Below are 7,252 nucleotides of genomic sequence, written 5' to 3'. Positions count from 1 at the left end.
ATTTCCTTATCTTTTCCACTAGTGTTGGCTGAAAATGAAAGGAATATATCCTAAGTCCAATCATGTATTAGGATTTAGGAATAACTTTTTATGTAATCTGTTTTGATTTCATTGATATTAATAAAAGACTTGTTTTGTTTTTATTACGGGCTCTATCTATTTAAGTGTTTAAATAAGATATACCATAGTTTAGAGTAAAGCTTTTTATGGATTATGATGAGATCATAATAGTGAGACCTAAAAGATGATAACTCTAAACTTAAATAGTTCCTGGTCGTAGGATTACTAACTGGTAATTAATAATCCGCAAAGATCGGTACATACCATGCTTGCTTCATTATGAAGGATGTCTGTTCTCATAGACATTTGTGTGGTGACACTATAGCTAGTATGTAGGTGCTTATTATAGAATAAGTTCACTGAACATGACTCGCACAGCTGAACAACTAATGGAGTTCAGTCACGTGTCAGCAGTTGTTCACATAGTGATAGTTGTACAAGTATCCTTAGACTTGAGGTCATCATAGTCATCTTGTGTACACTTAACTATGCTTTGGTTTAGTTCTTAGTCTCCAGGGACAATTATTAGGGCTCTTCTGGGTATAGGAATTTGTACACGAAGATAGTGTATGATCAATAAAAGATCTACCCCTTCCAGTGAAGGAAGCGAATGTTCAAGGCTGATCCACTTATGCTAGTTCAGGAATCTCTGGCCAGAGTGAATGAAATTAGAAAGGAGTTTCTAATTTGCATAGAACTACGCATAATAAATGGTAAGCAAGCGATTGAATTAGATAGGCTTGACACGAGATCCATGCCTTGTATTTAATCGGGACATTGTAGGGAAGAAGGAGTTTATTGTACGGTAACTATTCACTGAATAGGTTCTTGGTATTCTAAGCAGTGAATTCATATTATCCGGATAGTCCCGATATACTGAGAAGTATCCCTCACGATGTAGAATAAATATGATTAATTAATTAATCATATTTAATAAATTAGAGAATTTATATAAATAATGATAAAATAGTTTTATTATTATTTATTTCTACTACCGGCTTAATATTGAACCTACAGGGTCACACCATAAAAAGAGAATGATTTAATGGTGGAGGAATTAATTAATAATGGCTGATAATTATTTATTTATGAAATAAATAATTAATTGGCAAATTTAATAATTGATTAAATGAGATTTAATTGATTATAAATTAATTAAGAAAAGTTCTTAATATTATTAATTAAAAGATTTAATTTTTGGAAATTAAATCAAGAGAGAGAATTATTTCTAAAGTGTTTAGAAAAAGGATTAATAATTAAAAGGTGTTTTAATTATTAATGAGAATAATAAATGGGATAATAATAATATTATTTATGGGAAAATTTCAGTTGAAAATTTTGCCTATAAATATACTATTATAGATCCTATTTTTTATTTGAACCCAAAAACCCAAAAGTTTTAGAAAACCAAATTCTCTCCACCTCCTCCTCCTCCTTAACGTCGTTTTCTTGGTGGATACCGGTGGAGTGCTTCACGTTTGAGGAGCAGCTGCTAAGGATCTCCGAACGTTGCTTTTGGATCGCATATTAAAGGTTAGTAATCGATCCCTATATTTTTACCACGATTTATATGCTTTTATTTGGATTTTATATGTGTAAAAGTGTTTTACCATGCCTTCGCTGCGATTAATATCCAACAATGGTATCAGAGCATAGGTTGTATGCATATAGATCTGTGATAAAAATTTCAGAATTTTATGTGATTGTATGAATTAATTATGATTTTTACAAGTTATATCATGGATTAATTTTGTCTGATGAGAAATCGTTTCTTAGAATAATTTTGAATGTTGATCTGGGTTCTACAAGTGTTGTAGATCGTCTGGGTATTTTTTTTCATAATTTTATGATGTATAGATTTTTTATTATGAATTTTTGAAGTTGTTGCAATTAAAATTCGTAATTAAATATGTATATATATGTATATTCTGTTGTATATATATATATATATGTTTGTATATCTGCTGTTGTATTTACTGCTGCACGGAAAAGGAGGAAGACAGGGCACAGTACGGCGACACAATAACCGAGGAGGAAAACGGCGGCTGCTGCAAAAGAAAGAAAAAAAAAGGTGTCGCGCATTCCGGGAATGCGTTACACCCTGTGGCGCATTCACGGAATGCGTTACACCTTTTAATTGGTTTAAAGGGTTGTAACGCATCACCGGAATGCGTTACAGGGCTTGTAACGTGTTCCTGTAATGCGTTACAGCCCGACTATCCACATTAAATTTGATTTTCTGGGAGTTTCGTAACTCCGTTTTGGGCGTGCAATATACCGTTGGATTCGTTTTTCCGAGACGGATCTAATGGAGTGATCAATTTTAGTTTATATAAAAGTTTTGAACTGTTTATATTTCCATGAAGTGTTTTAAAGCTGTTTTTGACTGTTTTAATTGCTTCTAAATGCTTCATGTGATACATAGAGATGTATAATGCTTAGACTAATATGCTAGATGATATAACATGCCTACCTTGATGTTTATTCATGTTTATATATGTGATATATGCTTAGTTTATCATGCGATGATAGATTTAGGTGAACTTAAATGAACATAAGGCATTTTGTTAGACAACCTAGTATAGTAAAATTGTTTCATAACCTTAACAACAATATTATGAATACAATCATGAGATTCTTGTGTTTGTGAAACACGTAATTGAATATGAATTTTCGATATGAGAGAAAGGATGATTCTGTCAACAACAGATTTTTATCTGTAAGAAAGGGTTATTAAGTGACGCCTCTTGACAATGCTCTACCCGATCTGGTAATCATCTTAGTATTGATTATTGATTTGAAATATTTAATTTAAAAGGAAGAATCTCTTTATAATATGATTATGATTGTAACGTAATATAATCCCTCTAAAATTAAATAATATCAAGTAGTAATTGGCCAATGACACAACGGGCTTGTGTCGGTCATATCCTTCCAACATGATAGAAAGTAGTTCTTATTTTTAAATTATTGTCGTTTCGTGCCACAGTCGAGGGCTTTGATTTCGAAATAAGAAATACTTGTCTATTACATAGAGATGTGTACATTGAATAAGAATCTAAAGGTCGTTACGTGCCACAGCCGTGGGCCTTTGGGGATTGATTCAATTGTACGGAATGTTGGGTTAGACTTGACTTAGAATATTGAGTTTGTCGTGCCACAGCCGTGACTCAATTATTCAAGAGGCTAAAGTTTGATTAGGGAATAACATTAGATGTAATTGACAAGACTTGTCTGCCTATTGAACATTACATGGCGTTTCGTGCCACAGCCGGGGTTGTGTAATGGAATGTAGGATCCCTATTCCCACTAGCATTATGAATGCTTAATTTTTCACGTAAGGGGTAGAATAAATTAGATAAACTAGTGGGAGCCACTTATGAATAATGACCCGATTCATATAATGCTTTGAAATGAAATCGAATATTTGCTAAGTGTTGTTATGTGTTTATCATTTACAGATTTACTTTGTACGTTATGTCTTCTGCACTATCACTCAGGAGCATACTAGATGCTCACAAATTGACTGGTCCTAATTATGCTGACTGGCTTCGAAACTTGAGAATTGTTCTCAGGATTAAGAAGCTGGAATACGTGATTGACTCACCTAAGCCTACTGAACCTGCTAGTGATGCACATAATGATGAACATGTTGTGTATCGTAAGTGGATAGATGAAGCAAATGTTGCTCAATGCATCATGCTAGCTTCCATGAACATTGAGCTACAGAAGCAACATGAGCATATGGATGCTCACACTATCCTAATGCATCTACAAGAGTTGTATGATGTTGCGGGGAGGATAGCTCGATATGAGATATCGAAGGAGCTGTTCGGTTGTAGTATGTCTGAGGGATTATCTGTGAATGACCATGTACTTAAGATGATCAATTTGATTGAACGTCTTGGACAACTTGATTTTGCATGGATGGGGAGCTGAGCCAAGACTTGGTCTTGCAATCGCTTCCGAGTTCGTTCTCGCAGTTTGTTGTGAACTTTCACATGAATAAGTTGGATGTCAGCCTGCCTGAACTCCACAACATGTTGAAGACTGCGGAATCGAATTTTTCCCCTAAGAAGAGTTCTGTTCTTCTAATTGGTGAAGGTTCCAATCCTAAGAAAAGGAAGAGGAACTCTTCCAAGAAGAAGAAAGTAGGTGAAGAAAAGCCGGTTCCACCAAAAGCTGAAGACCCCAAGAGCAAAGTTATTTGCTTTCACTGTAACAAGGTGGGGCACTGGAAGAGGAACTGCAAGGTTTACCTTGCATAATTGAAGAAGAAGAAGGGTAGTGAGACTACCGCTTCTGATTCAGGTATGTTCATGATAGAAGTGAATATGTCATTAAATCAAATTTCTACTTGGGTATTAGATACCGCCTGTGGTTCTCAAATCTGCAATTTGTTGTAGGGACCAAGGAGAAGTAGGACTCTTGAAGAAGAGGAGGTGATTCTACTGATGGGAAATGGAGCAGGAGTTGCTGCTGTAGATGTGGAATCATTTCATTTACATATGCCTACGGGCAAGACTATTGTTTTAAATAATTGTTATTTTTTTCCCTCGATTGTGAGGAATATTATTCCCATGTTAGACTTGGCTGGATTTTCATTTATTATTGATAATAATGAATGTTCTATTCTTAGAGATAATATTCTTTATGGATGTGGTACTTTAAATAATGGTCTGTATAAATGTGACATAATTTACTTTAGATTGAACAAACTAATAAAAGAATAGGGATGATGAAAATCTCACTTCATAGTGGCACTGCAGTCTCCATTTAGTAGACATGGAGAGAAGACTGCAAATTTGCTAGGAATGGTACACACAGATGTATGTGGACCAATGTCTAAGCAAGCCATGGGTGGATTTTCATACTTCATTACTTTTATAGATGATAGATCTAGATTCGGATATGTGTTTGATGAAACACAAGTCTGAAGCCTTTGAAAAGTTCAAAGAGTATAAGTATGAAGTGGAGAAACAAACCAAACATAGTATTATAATTCTTCGATTAGATGGAGGTGGTGAATACTTTAATGGAGTGTTTCTAGATTATCTCAAAGTAAATGGTATAGTCTCCCAGTGGACTCCTCCAGATTGGTATCTGAAAGGAGAAATCGTACTTTGTTAGACATAGTTCGGTCCATGATGAGCTATGCAAATCTTCCAGTATTCCTATGGGGTTATGCATTGGAAACCTCAGCATATTTACTGAATAAGGTGCCTTCCAAATCTGTTCCTCAAACTTCATATGAGATATGGAAAGAAAGGAAACCGAGTCTTAAACACGTTAAGATTTGGGGATGTCCAGCTTATGTCAAGTAAGTTGACCCAGATAAGCTGGAATATCGATCCGTATAATGTAGTTTTGTGGGATATCCAAAAGAGATTTTAGGGTATTACTTTTACACCAATCATCGGGTGTTTGTCTCCAGACATGCTACCTTCTTGGAAAAGGAGTTTATCCTTGAAGGAAACAGTGGGAGCAAAATTGAACTTGATGAAGTTCAAGAAGCACAAACTACTACGGATCAAGTGGAAACACCTGTTATGACTGAACAACCTTTTGTGGAACAGCCCATTCATAGATCAGGGAGAGTGTCTCGCCAACCTGAGAGGTAATATGGCCTTGTCATTAAGAATGACAATAAGTTGTTGATCATTGATGATGACGACCCTGTGACCTATAATGAGGCTATGAGTAGTGTTGACTCAGAGAAATGGCATAGTGCCATGAAATCCGAAAAGGAATCTATGTATACGATATACGAAAGAATGATTGGAGCAGATGGCCAGGTGGAGACCTTTAAGGCCAGGCTTGTGGCAAAAGAATTCAAACAAAGGCAATGGATTGACTTTGATGAAACCTTTTACCTGTAGCCCTGTTATAATCAGTTCGGATTTTGCTTGCGATTGCTGCTTACCACGACTATGAGATCTGGCAAATAGCCAGATGGTTTTCTTTCCAAGAGAAATGAAAACCTAGTGTGTAAGCTGCTGCGAACCATATGTGGTTTAAAGCAAGCTTCTCGAAAGATGGAACATTCATTTTGATGAGACAATCAAAGAGTTTGATTTTATCAAAAAGGAAGATGAACCATGCGTCTACAAAAGGGTTAGTGGGAGCGCGGTAACATTTCTTGTATTGTATTGAAATAGAGTTGACACACAGAACAACATAGCAGACCCACTCACAAAGCTACTTTCTGAAAGTCACTTTGATCGTCATAAAGACTAGATGGGTATTAGATACCAGAGTGATTGGCTTTAGTACAAGTGGGAGATTGAAAGGAATATGTCCTAAGTCCAATCATGTATTAGGATTTAGGAATAACTTTTTATGTAATCTGTTTTAATTTCATTGATATTAATAAAAGACTTGTTTTGTTTTTATTACGGGCTCTATCTATTTAAGTGTTTAAATAAGATATACCATAGTTTAGAGTAAAGCTTTTTATGGATTATGATGAGATCATAATAGTGAGACCTAAAAGATGATAACTCTAAACTTAAATAGTTCCTGGTCGTAGGATTACTAACTGGTAATTAATAATCCGCAAAGATCGGTACATACTATGCTTGCTTCATTATGAAGGATGTCTGTTCTCATAGACATTTGTATGGTGACACTATAGCTAGTATGTAGGTGCTTATTATAGAATAAGTTCACTGAACATGACTTGCACAGCTGAACAACTGATGGAGTTCACTCACGTGTCAGCAGTTGTTCACATAGTGATAGTTGTACAAGTATCCTTAGACTTGAGGTCATCATAGTCATCTTGTGTACACTGAATTATGCTTTGATTTAGTTCTTAGTCTCAAGGGACAATTATTAGGGCTCTACTGGGTATAGGAATTTGTACACGAAGATAGTGTATGATCAATATAGGATCTACCCCTTCCAGTGAAGGAAGCGAATGTTCAAGGCTGATCCACTTATGCTAGTTCAGGAATCTCTGGCCAGAGTGAATGAAATTAGAAAGGAGTTTCTAATTTGCATAGAACTACGCATAGTAAATGGTAAGCAAGTGATTGAATTAGATAGGCTTGACACGAGATCCATGCCTTGTATTTAATCGGGACATTGTAGGGAAGAAGGAGTTTATTGTACGGTAACTATTCATTGAATAGGTTCTTGGTATTCTAAGTAGTGAATTCATATTATCCGGATAGTCGCGATATGCTGAGAA

The sequence above is a fragment of the Apium graveolens genome, chromosome 9 (genome assembly GCF_009905375.1).
Source record: "Apium graveolens cultivar Ventura chromosome 9, ASM990537v1, whole genome shotgun sequence".
NCBI lineage: Eukaryota > Viridiplantae > Streptophyta > Magnoliopsida > Apiales > Apiaceae > Apium > Apium graveolens.
This window is presented reverse-complemented; position numbering follows the sequence as displayed.